Source organism: Protomyctophum parallelum (assembly GCF_964188405.1).
Source record: "Protomyctophum parallelum genome assembly, chromosome: 11".
NCBI classification, from domain to species: Eukaryota; Metazoa; Chordata; class Actinopteri; order Myctophiformes; family Myctophidae; genus Protomyctophum; species Protomyctophum parallelum.
This window is the reverse complement of record NC_139707.1, coordinates 33,506,053-33,525,828: the sequence shown is the minus strand read 5'-3', so window position 1 is coordinate 33,525,828 and position 19,776 is coordinate 33,506,053. Positions and strand designations below refer to the sequence as shown.

Sequence of the window (19,776 nt, the reverse complement as noted above, 5' to 3'; positions counted from 1 at the left end):
GTACGTTGAAACTATAAACACCATAGAATGACAGATCAATAATGAATTTAATGATCTGTCTACATAACATGCTATGTCGGTTCCGTGGAAGCCCCAAGGTTCTGTGAATCGAGAACAGAACCAGTTCTTGAACCAAAGTTCTTTTGGTGGAAAAGGAGGCCTCAGACTAGTGTCTTGTTTGGTTTGTCGGGTGGCAACCTCATTATGTCCAAAACTGTTACTTTTCAGTATTCATATTCAAAAGCTTCAAATGTAGCAGATCTACAAGTCGAGTCAAAACGTGTCGCCTCATAAATATATAGCCTGCCCTACATATATATGACCACACACACGCTGCAGTGACACGCCGTTAAACACATTGACTACATCACCTGTTAAACCCGCGTTTTATTCCATTGTCTTTCCCTGCGTAATACGCTAAACGCTATACGCTGGTTTTATGTGTTTCATTTGCTGTTGTTTAATTACTTTAGTGAAAATCCGTCTTTGTCGTGGACATCGTGACGAAGGCTATTTTCAGGGGGATTCTCATGGATCAAAGGCGCAAACACTTTGACGTATGCTCCAAAGGTAATTTAAAAACACGACCGTATCTTGTTACTATAACGCACGGAATGAGTTAAATTCACAAGCCACTTGCACGAATAATCTCTCTCTCTCTCTCTCAGTAAAGGTGTCTCTCTCTCTCCCTCTCTCTCTCTCTCTCAGTAAAGGTGTCTCTCTCTCTCCCTCTCTCTCTCAGTAAAGGTGTCTCTCTCTCTCCCTCTCTCTCTCAGTAAAGGTGTCTCTCTCTCTCTCTCTCTCTGCTGACATCATGCATTATGCAAACAGTCTCGTCAGATAAAAGGAATCCATCTTTAAATATCGCCACTGTTAAACTGTACTCAACAGCTCTTTCGGAGGAGCATAGGTAGGAGCATAGGTAGGAGCATAGGTTTATATAAATGAAGATGTGAATGTCATAATATGTCATCATATATCATAATAATGCAATAATGGAATCCCCTAAACCCCATAGATTATTTTGGCATCAGCATGATGACATGTAAAACCTCCATGTACATGACATCAGAAGTTACTCAAACATACAATAAACTGACAACAACAATAGTGTGGCTGCTCTGTGGCCAGCCACACTAATATTGTGAGGGGCGCTCTTATCATTATTGCTATGATTAGGTGATGTAATGATCATGTCAAACAAACTGTGTCAAAACAAACTCTTTATTGTTAGTGGGATGTAATGTTTGTGTTAGGGACAAAACAAACTATTAATTAATTTATCATCATTGTCAATGGCGTTTATAAAACAAACATTGAACCTGTATATAGGAGGGGCTAGCGCGCCACAAAAATCACACCCGTGTGAAATGAGGGGCGCTCTTGTCATCGTACATCAATTTATGTTAGCGGACATTTGACATTGCTACATAAGGTAAAATAGGGTTTTGGTCCCTTATTGGCCAAGCACTCCCACCAATATGTGATTGGTTAGCCGATTTGCTCGTTTACATATGACGTAAGTTTTCCCTTCAATGTCAATGGTGTTTAATGTTGTCATGTTTAATGTATGTCATATTTAGCGGAATTATCAGCTCTTATCATCATACATCATCATGAATCAACTCATACTGGCCAATCAGAATGCCTGTTGTATGTGATTGGTTAGCTGATTAGCTCGTTTACATATGACGTAAATATTCCCTTCAACGTCAATGGCGTTTAATGTTTAATTTACGTCATATTTACACATTTGACCTGAATTCCCCTTTCATTGTCAATGGACAATCTTGAGACGTGTGGGGACAAAAGCTGTTTATAGAAATGGCTAGCGCCCCTTAAAAATCACAAGTGAGGGGCACGAAAAATGAAAAACAAAAATAAAAGTATCACAAGATGTATTTATATCAGCGAGATGACGTCTTACGTTGTCGTTTATTGCCTTAAACAACCATTTAAGTCCAGACTTCCTCCCCTCCCCTCCTCTTCTATCCCCTCCCTTCTCCTCTCTGCTCCCGCTACTCCTCTCCTCTCCGCTCCCTCCACTCCTCTCCCCTCTCCTCTTTCCTCCCCCCCTCCCCTCCAGGTAAGCTGCTGGTCATGTGATACGGGGCAGGGAGGTAAATCTTGTAAGCGTCCCAGAATCCTCTTCCTGGGTCGTTTTAAGTCCACTTTATGGCCTGAGCTTTACGGGGTTAACAGGATTATACTGCACACATCTGACTCTCACACACACACACACACACACACACACACACACACACACACACACACACACACACACACACACACTGTAGAAATATTCTGTATAAGTCACGGTATCCAACATTGTATCCTATATTAAAATAGAGCAGACCACTGCAGAAAAATTCCGATGACTAAAATATGACTAAGACTAAATTAAAATGTATTCGAAAGACTAAATGTGCTGTGAAAATCAACACTGACTACAGCAGTGAAAGACTAAATGTGCTGTGAAAATCATCACTGACTACAGCAGTGTTTACACAAACATTGGCCATAACTCTGTGAACATTGCTCTGATTTGAAGGCTGCTTAGCTGGCTGAAAATGTAGTTTTGTTGAACTTTCGTATAACAACTCTACACTGAATTGTTCCGATTCACTAAATTGATTTATCTGATTAACAACTTAAAGTAGCTATAAGCAATAATATGTCATAATTGTAATGGTATTCAGACAGCCAGCAATAAGTAAAACGCTCTAAAAAGATGTAGTCTCTGTGAATGGCATATGGTCCTTGGTTGTCTGGTCTTGTGTGATATGTCATTTGTGTCTGTTCTGTGTTGCTCTGTCTGTCCAGTAGTTTTTAGCTTTTTAGTTTCTATGCACTTTATGCTGTTGTAACACTTCAATTTCCCCTCTGGGATTAATAAAGTATATCTCATCTCTCATCTCATCGACAAATCTATGGGGCCACAATCTGCATTCAAAGATGTTCCTATAGAAGCATTGTCATTGGTAAAAAAATTAAAAAAACTACCCGGTCGAAATGGCCAATTAGGAAGTAGACAGGCAAATCGACCAATGACAAAGGTTCTAGGAAAATCTTTGAATGCAGATTATGCGGCCCCTACATGCACATAGACTAATTATTTTTTGGGAGCGTTTTACCCATTGCTGGCTGGTCATTATATATATATATTTTTTTACATTTTATTGCTTATTGCAGCTTTAAGCCCTGTATTAAAGGGTGGGAAATTTACTTTTAAAAATAATGATGCATATCTATCAAAAAAGGATGTCCAGTTAAAAAATATATATATATTTAGGCACAGTTGCAGTTGAAGTCCAAAGTAAGTCCAAAGTATAGTTAGCCAGTAGATGGCGCCGTTTCACCATGTCGACGACGTAAGAAATAGCGAAAGATTGATTGCCATTTTTATTCACAGAAACTACTCTGAGGTAAAAACCAGTAAAAGCACTAAGACTACAGGGTTCTTGTATGAATTATTCTGCTCGGAATTATCTAATTCTGAGCCTACTATAATCAATCCATCCATCCATACAAACACACGTCTGCTTCTGCCTCGGAAGTGTATCAACTATCAAGCTTGTTTAGGCATACACATTGATGCGTAATGCTTTGCAAATGTTTTGTTTCTAAGCTATAATAGCTGCGGCTGTATAGTAGAATAAATAAAGCCTAAAACAGGGGGAGGCACGATCGTTTTTGTTTTTTTTCGTCATTCTTTTCCCCTTTTTATTCCATGCAGCTCCGTATGACTAATGACAGTATCACTGTCAGAACATATCACTCCATTCGTGACTCTGTCTATACACTGCATAAAAACTCAACAGTAGGTCTATGCACACATAACAGGGCAAGTCGTTTCACTTTAATTCTTGACCAGTTGACCCATACCCTCTTCTGCCTCTTCCACAATGATCGATTCACTTTGGCCGCGCTGATGATCAGCGTTCATTCAACACACAACCGGCCGGCCGCGGGGGTGACAGTAGCCCACTTCACACCATCCTCCCCGTTTGGATCATGATGTCACGTCAATAAAACAGTAACAGTCTGCGATACCATTCTGTATTTTATTCTGCTTTTTGTCGAGCAGCAGACAGAAAACAAAATTCATGTCATCATCACCATCCTCCTTGTGCCCCGCTGCCCGACCGTCGCGAATCAGGCTGCCACTGCAGCTAGTTCACTAGTTACACCCATAGAACAGCACTCATCGTGGGCAAGCTGATCCCCCGTGAGTCCGCTGGCTGGAACAGCCTGGTTGCGATGGCCACACCCCCAAGCCAGTACAAGCTCTGTTTCCGTATCCATACGAAGAAAATGGCCGGCGCATTATTTACAAAAATGTCATTGGTCATGGCAATCAAAAAAGTTATTTCTTTATTTCATTATGAAGACGCTAAAATAGTGCAATCCCAAGGGGCTTTTAACATGGGATCTAATGGGATGACGTATAGGGGAGATACTATCGATGACACGCTGTTTTGGCTCGGCCCTCTCCGACGCGGTGGGAGGGATTTTTCATAGCAGTTGCCACTAGCCCGCCCCGACTTCACACAGCATTGAACTGGCTGTAAAGAGCCTTATAGTTGCATAGTATCACAACTCTGTCATAATTAAACTCAGACAAAGTAGATGCCAGCGTGATACTCTGCCTTTAAAGCCTACAGTACTTGGTTGTGCAAAGGTTTTGAAAATAGCTGATCCACAAGCTCACAATGTGACCATATACATTGTTTTTCTGTAATCATTCATCAATTGCAATCGAGCTACTAAACGTTTGAAATAATCGCTTATCCAAAGTCCATTTGGTTTCTAACCAGCGGCCATTGCAATGCTTTTTTTTGCCACGGACATACCAATGATTGGACGATAGGAAACACAAAGAGAGCCCTGAATGACCATAGCAGGTCTGAAACGTGTACAAATGGAACTGAATGAGACCAGATACAGTGGTTTAAGACACAACGGGGCCATGTGGTCATTTTCCTTAGCTATCATCTGCATAGCATCATTGAGTTGACACTTGCTTACAAGTAGGCCGTGGTGGGAAAAGTACTCATATTTTTGGGATTTTCCTGGAAAGTTACTTCACTTTTTTTGCTAAATGATGTTTTGTCTCTTTGACATCTGATCTGATGTCATTGTGTGATGATGTCTATAAGTTATATGTGATCCTTTTTATTGACTTTTACTACTCACATGTACTACAACTATGTACAGTAGGATACCTATCTAAATTTTAAGCAACATTGATTGATTGAACATTTGTCTGTTAACGGACATATTGATGACCCCCGTGGAAAGCACAAGAATGGCGTGTGCTGAATAAGCACGAGGAGAGGGGCATTGTGGGTAAGGCGAGAGCCTTGATGTGTGCTCGGATCGTGCCATGATGTCTGGGCCTCTGTCTGTGGCTCACCTGCCACCTGTCTGTCTGTCTAACATGCACGCACACGCACACGCACACGCACACACACACACACACACACACACACACACACACACACACACACACACACACACACACACACACACACACACACACCTAGGCTAAGATGTTGATTTATGGTTTGGGGTTCGTCTCTCTCTGTGACCCAGTAACCGTGGCCCCCGTGAAGATGTGTGTCTGTGGCTCCCGGCAGGGGGCCCCCTCCACTCCCGGCAGGGCGTCCCCCAGCAGTAACACATGCAGGGACACCCGTGGACACCACATGTCAGTTGAGCAGTGATTTAGAACTGCTCTGCCCCGGACACCGCTGTGACACCTGCCCCCTGAAATCCTACTGCTCACGATCTTGCGCACGTGACACACGCACACGCACACACACACACACACTCTCTTTGGGCAGATACACACACATGGGTGTATGCATGCATATTTACGAATTGACACATACATAATGTGCATGTACGTGCGTACGCACAAACGAGCGCAAACACACACACTTTGGCCGGATATGCCTGTTTGACACATTAGCACTTTTACCACACACACAAACTGGCAGGATATGAAGACATGCATACAAATGTCATAATGACAGATATGTACACGCACGCTCACACGCTCACACACACACACACACACACACACACACACACACACACACACACACATGCGCGAGTGCACACCCAATAGACAGTTCTGTCGGCCCGTAAACAAGGAAGTGAATGATGTGCGCATGCGCAGAATGTCCAGGATCGCTGAAGAAGGCACGGCCAAGAAAAAAAGAAAGAAAAAAAAGCATTACAGAGATCCCGTATTTATCATTAAAAAAGCGTTAATGACGGAGAATTCCGTCATTAACAGTGTTAAGTACATTTAAATAAATGTACTACAGACAGTCTGTCATCGATGAATACCAGACAGCATTCAGCCGAAGTCGTTTAATTAATGAGGTAATCTCCTTATTGGCTGGATACTGTGCTCTGGTGTTAAGCCAGTCCTGGAACGCATTTGTGTCAACTTAGCTTTAAACCATTATTTAAAACTGAATTCAACTGCCATTGAACAATAGCAGATATACAAGCTCGTAGATCTGCTTGTATATTTTCTTTAAATCGTGAAAATGCAAGGCAAATCTTTGAATATATAATCTCATATCTTTTTTTCTGGTGGTCAGTGGCCAACTACATATAATGTTTGGGGTCAACTTTTTCTAAAAGGTTTTATCCCACGATTTTCTAACCCATTATTCACCCCTGTGTCAATTATCTAATGTGATCCTAGGCTCTACACACCCTCCGCCAACCTGGGGAGAGCAACGGACTTGAACTCATGCATCCTTCATGCATGAGTGTCCAAGTTGCTCCTTTACACCTGACAGGGGGGAGTTTCCCTGGTTGGACGTAGCTTGTGGAAGAAAGACGTTATTCCAAACCAGGTCCTTTCCCCTCTATCAGGTGCTGGCCACTGGGAGGCAGTTTAGAGACCAGGATTACTGCATGATTTTTGTGAGGGTACCTACCTAGCTATGTTTGGGGGCCTTGACATGAAAGAGTTTGAGAACCACTGACATAGAAACATTGTTTTTTCTGTCAGGATTTAGAAGACATTTGAAGAATATGGTCTCTTAATGGGTTAAAGCAATATGGTTATGCACCATTTAGACACGCTGTTGTCCTTCATGTGGACGGAGCTGCGCTAAGGACAAGTGAAATGGGCCATCCCTTCGTGTGTGTGTACGCTCTGGATGGCCTATTTCCCTTAGAAGAACGGACCAATACAACTGCCTTTTGGTTGTCCACACACACACACACACACACACACACACACACACACACACACACACACAATAATAGCCTATCTACAAGCTCACAACACATTGCCTCGCGGCTTGTTGTGAGCTTGTTGTAGATCAGTTATTTTCGTTACTTTTGTGCAACATCTTGTATGATGATGTTTACAAAAAAAAGGAGATGGAAGGTTTCTGCCCGACAGCTGACTGCCTACTGGTCCTCACTTTTATAATGCCACTATTAACACACACACCCACACCCACACGCGCGCACACACACACACACACACACACACACACACACACACACACACACACACACACACACACACACACACACACACACACACACACACACACACACACACACACACACACACACACACACACACACACACACACACACACACAGCGCCACTTCCATGTTGAATGAAGCATTCGGAATTGAAATAACAAGCCACTGTCCCAATGTGTCTCATTTATGCGTCCCTCTTCTGTCTGTCTGTCTGTCTGTCACAGAAACCATACATGGTTACATACATTTTAACGACGGAACGGGTGGGCGGCCGTGTTTGCCACCAACGCAATTGGGTTGTCTGCGTCACGGTAGTTACGTGCCTGGTGTGAGGCTGTAGTATGATCAAGTCGGACGTTAATTTACGGAGGGAAAAAACACGTGGAGATAAGAGGTTTCTGCCTGACACAGCAAGGAAGTTTGCAAATGGAAAGGCAACTGTACCAGTTATTAACGTCTCTTAGAAGACTGGACCAGTTATTAACCTTTTCGAGAAGTGGTCAATGGTTTCTTGGAAAAAAAAATACCTGTAATACTCTCTTTTCTGTCTGCCACCATCTCTCTCTCTCTCTCCCTCTCTCTCTCTCTCTCTCTGTGTATCTGTTTCTCTGTGTTCCTCTGTATGTCTCTATCTGTGTGTGCGTCTCTCTCTCTCTCTCTGTGTCTCTCTCGCTGATGTGAGGCAGTAGAGCAGAAACTGAGAGACTGGGCAGTGCGTGCGTGTGCGTGCGTGGCCAGGGCCTGCTTGCCCTATTTTGCCCGAGTTTATAGACCTCTACACAAAGCCAGCTGTATTCCCGTATCGCGCGCGCACGCACACACACACACACACACACACACACACACACACACACACACACACACACACACACACACACACACACACACACACACACACACACACACACACACACACACACACCTTCATGTCTGCATGAGTCAAGAGATGTTTAAAAGATACAGAGAGAGAGAGAGAGAGAGAGTACATCTTCATAACTCTAGCAGTGTACTGTCTGTCACATGCAGACATCTAATTTGTGGAATAAAAATCAATCAGTCTCGGCTGATGTCTCTGATAACGAGCGGATCAGCAACAACGACAACAAGCCAATGTCCTGTATGGGTTGACACGCATGCATGCACGCACGCACGCACACACGACAGACAGACAGACAGACAGACAGACAGACAGACAGACAGACAGACAGACAGACAGACAGACAGACAGACAGACAGACAGACAGACAGACAGACAGACAGACAGACAGACAGACGTTGGAGAAGACTGGGAAAGCTCTCCCATGTGAGCTGTGTGTTTTCTTTTTGAAAAAGATCAATATGAGAATTGTTGAAAAAGCGTTAAAGGCCGTATCAATGTCCCCTAATGTCTGACGGGAGATTTCTGTGTCCTGAATGCACATGCGCGCACGCACGCGCGCACGCACGCACGCACGCACGCACACACGCACACACGCACACACACACACACACACACACACACACACACACACACACACACACACACACACACAAACACTTAACCCGTCACAAACATACAGTGCCATATAGCCCTCACCAATTACTGGCGAAACACAATCTCTTCACTTTCCTTTGAAACGTGAGACACACTCACTCACGTCTGTTTTGCCATACTTGTGAGTACATGAGGGATTCTATGAATGCAGTTATTTTTACTATAACAATAGTGTTTGTCATTTTTTTCACACTACAGATGAAAATCGCTGATCTGCAAGCTCAGTGTGTCACGCTGCGATACGCAGTGAACTTGTAGATCGGTGTCGCACACCAGATTATTTTCGGGATCGACATCCGCACACAACTGACCATGAATCAGACATAATTACACTTACAACCCCTAACCTCTGAATTCCTGCATTTAAAAAAATAGTTCATTATTTTTCGACAACCATTTCTTTCCCGCAAGGACCAGGAAAATTGTCCTGACAAGGTCTATTTCCCCATTGTCAACCATACTGGTGGCCTTCATTAGAGTCACACACAAAACTGCAGCGGCAACATGATCCTGTGTGTGCGTGTGTGTGTGTGTGTGTGTGTGCGCGTGTGCGTGCCAAGCACAAATGACCTACCAGGCCTGCAATTTGCTCAGTCAATAACAAAGGTTACAGGACACCCTCCATCAATAATTAACATGGCTGCCATGGCTGGACTCTCTCTCTCTCTCTCTCTCTCCATCACACAACCTTTTACAAAGTTTTAGTTTTACACCCAATATCAATTGTCGACTCAAACATCGCCTGTTTACCAGAGACCAACCTTAATCAATATCAAACATTAAAAGATGGAGATCTCCGTCCATGGCAGCCCAGGTTAGATGCCAATGCGGTTTGAAACGGAACTAAAAGTCGGCCATTTCATCAAACGTAGAATATCGTAATTTGAGCAGATTATGAGCCATAATGCAAATAAAGACAGCGTGCGTGCAGGCAGGGATTTTGTCTGTTTTTACGTGGACGCGATCAGTCGTTAAAATGCGAATTATATATTTTCTTCCCCTGGATTATTCCCAATAAATCAAATCTCGGTTTCTCGGGCATGGCCACCAAGGCAAAGGTTTATCTCGTTATCTCTGGGGTGGCGCTTAACCTGTTTTAATAAGGTTTTGAGCTTGTATATATGCTATCTTTTAACAGCCAGGGCAAACTAATCTAACGACGTGGTTGCTTTCCCGGTTTTATTGGGTTAATTTGTTTTGTGCGGTGCAGATGTTTAGCTCTCGCTGCATGGGGTTTCCTCCCCTTTATCAATCTGCTGAATCCAAAAACATTAAAACAACACAAAACCAAACGTACACTTTCATTATTATTAAAACATCTAAAATGCAGTAACCTCACAAACATTTCCATCAGCATCAACAATTTCTGTTTCCTCCCCATCATTTTCCCCCAGGATATCTGCCTACAGCTTCTGAAATAGATTTTTAGATTAGATTTATTTCTCTTAATCGCTGGTGGTTTTCGAGGCGTCTTAATTAAGAAGGAAATCTTTAAATAAAAGCCCTTGACTTGTTCAACCCTGAAGCATCGACAGGCGTTCCTTCGCCCTAGAAAGAGTTAAACTGCATCACATGCCGTGTTTCCAAAACTGTGGGACGTGGACCCATTTGTACGGTTTGCAAGAATCCCCCTCCACGAAAAGGCCTCGTTGTCCTGACCCCTTATCTATCATTTATACATTATGGATAAATAGTGTGGACTTGGACTGTTTTTCGTCTGTGGCATTCATTATATACGAAGAAGACTTTTTGGCGTGACAGGAGTTCATAAAGTTGTTGCAAGTGTGTGTGTGCGTGCGTGCGTGCGCAAGACAATATATACAAATGTAATAGCCTCGCGTAGCCAGCCTTCACCTGCCTTTGCAAGCAAATCTACGTTGCATCAACTATTTTATTGCAAAGGTATCTTTCTTCCGGTTTGAGGTAAAGGAAGCTCTGGTTTAGAGGGTTCCGGCCTGATGACTACAAAACAATGACTACAACATGACGTAAAGATATCCTTCACTAGCCTGGTTAATAAACCAGACTAATATCGCACGGACCGCGGGATATTAGTCTGGGGAGGCTCAGCTTGGATTTCATTTCCAGGGGAGCGGGTTGAAACATTTTCTCTTTGACGCAATTGGTCAGAGCTACTGTCAGTCAAAGGTCTCAAGCATTGAAAGTCACTGTACCAAAGCCCGCCCATATTGCATACCGTGTCCCGATTGGCCGCCCCATTTCTCTGGTGTAGGAAATGGGCGTACAATTGAGCCTCTCCAGACCGTAATCCGCCGGCAGGCAATTTATTTTTGCCAACGTCTGATTCGGTCTGGTTTATTAACCAGGCTAATCCTCCACTCCCGACCGGATCATAAACCTGAAAAGGAATGCTGCCCAGGCTGTGTTTACTGTACAGTATGACTGAGGGACATCAAAGGCCTCTGGTTGGTTACCTGCTGATGACAAGTGACCTGTCATCGCCTCACCGTGTGACCTCGTGACCCCTGACCCCCGTGTGACCTGTCTGCTAACCCCATCCAAGGCACAGACAAGGAAAACAGCTCTGTCCTTGACCCCTGTCTGTCAGCACACACACACACACACACACACACACACACACACACACACAGACACACACACACACACACACACACACACACACACACACACACACACACACACACACACACACACAGGTGACGACATCTAAACGACAAACATCTTTCGGGTTTTCAACTCCCAGTTCTCTTCCTCCAAGTTTACATTGACCTCCCCTCCCCTCCCCTCCCCTCCCCTCCCCTCCCCTCCCCTCCCCATCCATCTTTCTGTCAGTTGAACACCTTCAGACAAAACACCAAAAAAACCCAACCCTGTCTTCTTCTTGATATGACCGGTGGCTTAATGTTCCAGACATGATTTCAGAAACGGTTCGGAGCCTTTTGGGAAACGTTACCGTTTATTTTCCTCTTGCACACCTGCATCAGGTCCTCTGTAACTCTTCAGAACGTGCACAAAGGTCATGTTCGCACACCGGTAACCTCGCCACTCGAACAGATGTTTTATCTCTCGTCAGGAACGCACCTTCAAGGTTAAATTAAACCTGCATTGTGTAACTCTACATGCTCACAGCTTGTACATCTGCACATTTTCGTGTTGGACATAATTAATGGTGAGCTAACGCAAGCGTTATTTCTGCCTGCTTTTTTAGCAAACAAAAAAACGTGGCATGACAGAGTTCCTTGTGGTTTCAGAGCTCTGAGCCGTGCAACCGATCGACCGGAGCATTCCGTTACCACTCTGACCCGACCCGCTTAGAGCAAACTTCCAAACGTTGTTCAGAGCCCAACACGGAGAGCTGCATGCGCACACGCACACACGCATGCACGCACTCACACCGTTCCATTAGCATGGTAATGCTGCCAGGACGCTGGGGGAGTGTTCCTATACAAACATGTGTTTTTATTCCTTCCTGTGTTCCTACCGGCTACAAGGAACTCTCCCCCTGCCACACACAGACACACACACACACACACACACACACACACACACACAGACACACACACACACACACACACACACACACACACAGGGGTGCGCGCTACCAGCTACAATACCTCCAACGTACACCTCCCTCACCCCCCCACCCCCACCTTCATCAGGGCTTCTTTATTATGCAGATAAGCCCATTGGATCAGATCGCTTAATTAGGCTTTTGAGTGCCAGGCCTTCACGGAGGAGGGACCCCACCATCACAGGCACACCATGAATACACGCACACACACACACACACACACACACACACACACACACACACACACACACACACACACACACACACACACACACACACACACACACACACACACACTCAGTCTGGCATGCTGTGTTGAAGAGGCTCTTTGAGTGTGTCAGAGATAAACGGAGATGAATGAATGAATAGGGGGAGATCTGCCCGGGCCATTAGCCCGCCAGTTAGCCTCGCAAAACAACCAATCAGGCGCTGCAGTAGCTTGGTTGCTTATTTCGATCTAAAATCTGTCAAGAGTTTATACCTAAAAGCATTGTGAGCTTATATATTGGCTAATTTGGGGCAGAGACCGTATAAAATGGGCTTAATGCATGTTTTGTCAAAATATTAATATACAAAGCAACATTTAAAAAAGGCAAAAAAAAAGGCTACAATATTTTACCTGAAGCACAGCATAATGACGAACCCCAGAATTGTACTGATTCTGAAATAAATGTACTTTCCACCACTGCACTGGAGTAAATGTACTTAATTACATTACACCACTGTACTGGAGTAAATGTACTTTTAGCTGTAGTTACTTTCCACCACTGGGGAATTGAACCGCCTGGTTTCCACGGTAGCGGGCAGGCGGGGGGGCGGGGGGGGGGCACTGGGGCAGGAACTCACCCGCCGGCACTGTGCCCAGGCGCCGGGCCGAGGAGATGAGCCACTACTGATTCAATAAAGCTCTTTGAAGATGACAAAAGATGGAGGGAGAGAGAGAGAGAGAGAGAGAGAGAGAGAGAGAGAGAGAAGGAGCTTGGCTGCATATAAACTGAAGTGGTTCTGCGGAGGTCAAGGTGAAGGAGCTCTAGTGGGGATAGATGTGAATATAAAACGCTGTACCAGATATGCACTGACCTAAACTCCCCCTCCACACACACGTCCTGGTTTCTCCCCCTCAGGACCCGTCATATATCATCCTCCACTCTCATCTATCTGCTCTGCTGTACCGTACCTCCGTGCCAAGACAGCACAAAGTCCTTTTTTACATCATCTTTCTAGCCCAAAGGCATGGCGTACCTCCTACAAAAAAATAATCATATAATGTAACTCTTAATGTCCCCGTTTGGGCTGCGGCTATGATGATGATGATTATGATATCCCGCTTTTCTCTCTGACTCGTGTGTGTGTGTGTGTGTGTGTGTGTGTGTGTGTGTGCAGTGTGTGTGTGTGTGTGTGTGTGTGTGTGTGTGTGTGTGTGTGTGTGTGTGTGTGTGTGCGTGAGAGAGAGAGAGAGAGAGAGAGAGAGAGAGAGAGAGAGAGAGTGAGTTAGAGAGCGAGAGCGAGAGGTTGAGAAATGGAGATATTTTTTACAGAGGAAAGAGACAGAAGGGGAGCGTGTGTGTGTGTGTGTAAGCTCTATGTCACGCATGACGAATCTAACACATACTCTCTCTTTCGCACGCATGCAAGCGCACACACACACACACACACACATGTGATCAATAACAGGACAGATATCACACATACTTGAGACATTTGATGATGCGCCATCTCTCTCTCGCTCTCTCTCTCTCTCTCTCTACAATTCAATTCAATTGAGATTTATTGGCATGAGAAAACATACGTTTACATTGCCAAAGCAAAAGTGAAACAAAACAATCAAGATAAAACAATAAAATAAACGTGTAAACAGAGCTGTGTTATATTAACACTTTGAGTAATACTATCTTGTGAAACTATGAAAAATGGTGTGCATTTTTCCAGAGAGAGTTATACATCCATATAGGAGACGCTTTGAAAGTACCTCTCTCTATCTCTCGGACACATTGAACCAGAACCGGTCCATACGGTACGGTACAGTACAGTACAGTACAGTAGGCAGACACAAACAGAGACACAACTATAAACTATTAGCCTAAATAGAAGCAGATTGTGCTGCTGGAAACAAGCCCAGTCTGGTTCAGACTGCAGTGAAACCGTCTCTCTCTGTGTGTGTGTGTGTGTGTGTGTGTGTGTGTGTGTGTGTGTGTGTGTGTGTGTGTGTGTGTGTGTGTGTGTGTCTCATGTGCGTGCATGTCTGCTTGATACTGTCACTGTCCGGTGGAAACCTCCCATGTACAAAAGTGTTTAGGAAATGGAAAATAACCTGTGATCGAATGGGTCCAATCCATGCCAAGAATATATGTTTTAGATTGCTTTATATCGATATAAAATGGTCGCTCTAAAAATCAACTATTAGCCCCGGCCCGGTTGCTTGGCAATGCTTTGTTCAGCCCCACCCGCCCTGTTTCAAGCATGCACAGCAATTACGACTTTAAACGCGTATTTCTCGGAAACTAAGGCGCTGTCCGTGATGATCAGATCTGTGATGTTCAGGGATAATTTTACATGGCATCGCGATTACAATATTATTGTTTCTGGAGAAAGATAGCTATCGCTGGCAGCAATATCTATATATATGTTTTGTCCCAAAAATAGTACGAATGGATTGACAATTTGTTTGCTATAGTTGAAGAAGATAGAAAGTTTCTGCCCGACAACAATGTCGTCCAAAACTGTTTTGCTACTACTTGCGGTTTCTGCCTGAAAGCAATAATGTGCAGGCTATACTCCCAGTACGGTATGGCAGAGAGTCACAGTATGTGTGTGTGTGTGCGCGTGTGTGTGAGCGTGAGCATGTGCGTGTGTGTGTCTGTGTGTACGTACGCTATGACAGAGTCAGAGAAAGGTAAATGTGTTGCGTGCACTGCAGAAACAACATGGATAGCAGGAGGTGTGACAAGGAAACACAGCGTGACGCGCGCGCGCGCACACACACACACACACACACACACACACACACACACACACACACACACACACACACACACACACACACACACACACACACACACACACACACACACACACACACACACACACACACACACACACACACACACACACACACACACACACACACACACACACACACCATTCTCTCTGTAGGGTGCTACGATGGAAACATGCTGAAATGGCACTTATAATGTTTCAAGCTCCCCAGGACACACACACACACACGCTCGCATGCACACGCACACACTCACACGCATGCACACACGCACGCACGTCGCACGCACAAATGAAAGTTGCACCAAGAAAGGGAAACTGGTATGCATTCCAAAGCTATAAGCTAAATCATAAAAAAAAAATTAACAATTCATAAAGATATTCCAAGAAAACTTTAAGAACCACTGTCACACTAGTACCGTCATGTCTGACACAAACAGCACGTACTGTAGCAACATAAACATACAGACGTTCCATTCCAACTCTTCACGCTTTCCTGATCTTCTTCTGAAGGTTTTCTGAAAATGAAATGATTTCCCTGCAGGTTTTATCCACTGATTAGCCTAATGCGAATTCTACTGCTTTGCTACTGAAAAGAAGTGTCCAGCAGAGGAACTCTATCTACTCAGGGAATCTAATAGTTAACATATGTGACCACATTTGACTGAGAGACTGCCATCGCGCAAATTCCAGCTTTTCACCATGCAGAGGAGAAAAACGTTTTATTTTTATTTCTTTCAAAATGAGTTTATAGCACAGGCAGACTCTTCACATACTATAGAGCATGTCTGAAATAAGTGTCAGAGCTGAAATCGACATGTAAATATGAAATAAAAGCTTAAACATGTAGCTAGGTGTAATGTTAGAGACCACAGAAGTGAACCTTTCAAGCCTGTTTTCTCAACTCGTTGTTTTCTGCAAGACATTACTCTATAAGCCATATCTTCAAGACTGGTGGGTCAAACTGAACAACCAATATGTCAATTTGAAGCTATGATTCCCTGCTTTCATAGGACATGAAAAACGAAAATTCAAAAAAATCCAATGGCAGTCCCTTAGTCAAATTTAGTCACATATAACACTCTGCAAATTCCCCCCGATTTCACTGACAAGGTTCTGTTTCTGACAATCCACTGACAATGTACTCTATTGCCAGGGGCAGGACATGTGGAGCTCTGAAATGGCACATCTGTATCAACTGTCCAAATCTATAAAATAATTTGTTAAACACATTTTTTATACTTGTTTAGAAAAAAAGCATTTAGTGAGCTCTCTCGCTCTCTCTCAACCAGTGTATTCACCTGTGTGTTGAAATGATGGATCAGTGTGGTCGCGAGGAAGTTCACACACTGTCATAAATCAGTACCACACACACAGTCTCACACACACACACACACACACACACACACACACACACACACACACACACACACACACACACACACACACACACACACACACACACACACACACACACACACACACACACACAGAACCATCGATCAAAAAAGGACTTGTGGTCCTCAGGGCAACACCTAACAAGAAAGTGTCAGAGTGCTGTGCCGAGAGTGTGTGTGCGTGCGTGCATACAGTGCCTTGACTCCAGGTAAGGGTACATGTCCAGCAGAAAGTGTGTGTGTGTGTGTATTTTTACGGGTGTGTGTATGTGGGCTATCGGGGCGGTCCGGGGGGGGAGCGGAGACCATTCATCTGGGCTGAACTACTTCCCAACCTACAGTTACAACCATGCAAACACTTCTGATGTTGTTTCACTTTTTACTGCCACAAAGACACACCGTGTCTAACGTACTGTACATGTGTGTGTGCGTGCAGTCCTGTGCAGTGTCTTTTCTTGCATGGTCAAACACAAAGCAAACATGATTTTCCAACACGGAAACTGAAACGGTAACATGAGAGCTGTTAATATCGCTCTCTCTCTCTCTAGCTCTCTCTCTCTCCCTCTCCCTCCATCCCTCTCCCCCGTAGCGTAGCGTGCTATCTGTATTTGTTTTGCGTGTGAGTGTATGTTTTTCGCCACCATGTGCGGTCCACACACACACACACACAAAAATGAAAAAACTCTGCCACTTAAGATGCCATGTCGACCCGACGCTCATTAGAAGAAGGGCTTATTTTTATTAGACCTGCAGGCTGGAGTTAGACGTAGAGTAACATTTTGACAGCCTGAGAGAGAGAGAGAGAGAGAGAGAGAGAGAGAGGGGGGGGGGGGGGGGACTAGGGTGGAAATAACTAAGTATATATACTTACATACTGTACTTAAAGGGCCACTTCACCCCTTTTGCAAACAGAGCCGTGTAATATATATATATATATATATATATATATATTAGTAATGATGCCATGTTCATGACCAAAAACCTGTCATGGAAATGTGGTCTACAAAGTCCTGGACTACAAAGTCACACCTCCATGCTGCCTCCCCCCTCTCCACAAGGAGGGGAAGTGCACTAAAGCATTATGGGCATTGTAGGAATTCAGCAATCCGGTCAAACCCTAGTCAAACACAGACTTTCAAATTTCAAATTGTGCTACTGTTATCTACTACACATATTGTATATTGAGTGACTGCAGTTTATTCCAGCGGTGAAATGTCCCTTTAAGTACAATCATTAGGTACTTTTACATTCCATTCCACTACATCTCATTATTAAAGGATTTCCATTACTAGATACTTTGTAGATTGATTAATATTAAAAATAAACATTAACCACTATCTACGATCTACAAGCTCGCAACGGGATAAGCTTGTAAATCGTCTATTTACATTAGGCCTACTTATTTCTTACAGTTTGAAAACTTGCGACATGTGAAACTCATGAGCACTTCTGTTTTAGTATGTTAAGTATATCTTCATACCAAAGTACAATATTTGCCTCTGAGACGCAGTGAAGTAGAAGTAATAGTGAAGTAGAAGTAAGTAGTAGAGTATTTCTTCTAGCGCTGAGAAAAAGTGAGAGAGGGAGAGAGAGAGAGGGAGAGAGAGAGAGAGAGAGAGAGAGAGACAGAGAGAGAGAGTCTTCATTCATCATGGGGCATTAGAGCAGACTGTCCATCCATCACACGGCTTCAATAATCCACTAAAGAATGAGCCGACATGCTCCATTTCACCGGCCCGCCACAATTAGCCCTCCGTGGGTTATTTTGACGTGTATTTTAGGGGGCCTCGCATCATCATCAGATGCACGTACTGTTTCTTTAATTTGAGAAATGGTTCGTAATTAGCGCAATCATGGTTTTATTTGGAAAAACACACATTATGGGGGCGGCTGGACGGAGGTGGACACGCACGTATAAAAATAGCGTGTGGCATACATGCATGTGCGCACGTGAGCGTGTGCGGCCGCGCGCGCGCGCACACACACACACACATTGGGTCCTTTTAGCGTTGGCGCGGGTGACAGGCTGAAAGGCGGCTGTGATGGATAGGCAAGGCTTAATCACCTTTAATCAGGTCTGTCCTTGAATAATGATGAACAGGCCCTTTCACACACAGAGAGAGAGAGAGAGAGAGAGAGAGAGAGAGAGAGAGAGAGAATAGAAGTAGAAGGAAATCGTTACCGTGGGGGCAGAAACCTCTTATCTCCAGATATTCACACATAAAGCATCAAGTATCAGATCCAGAAGCTCGAAGTGACACGCTTTGAGCTCGTCCATCTGTTATACTTTTGCTACTTTTGAATTTGAATCCCGAAAAGTAACCGTTTTGGACATATGAGGTTTCCGCCCGACCAGAGTCCAAGTAACGTATAGCGGCAGATGCCATCGCTCTCTCTGTTGTTCCCATACAGCCAGTCTGCCTGTGTTCACTCACTGGAACCTCATCACATTCTGACGCACGCACACATACACACACTAAACGCACGCACGCACGCACGCACGCACGCACGCACGCACTTGTCTCGGCCATGTCGTTCAAACTCACAAAACAACAAAGAAGCAAAAAAACGACCTCCTTTTAGCTTCTTCTTTTTCTGAAGGGGAAGTGCGAGTGGCCGGCTCCCCGCTGAGCGTACGTGACTTAAGAGAAAAGAGACACATCCTCTACTCACTACACGCACTTCATGCTGGAAAAGCACTGGGAATACTGGGAAAACACTTAATTTCACAACTTCGCTCCCACTACCCCTGGGTCAAGTGCAGTGGTGGA

At 44.2% G+C, this 19,776-nt stretch overlaps 1 protein-coding gene across 6 annotated transcripts in view; it reads right to left on the bottom strand.

The window, feature by feature from the left end:
• The window catches only part of epha3 (eph receptor A3), a 163,311-nt gene that overhangs the window by 76,628 nt on the left and 66,907 nt on the right, over positions 1-19,776 (bottom strand). The gene's annotated exons all lie outside the window — the stretch shown is intronic.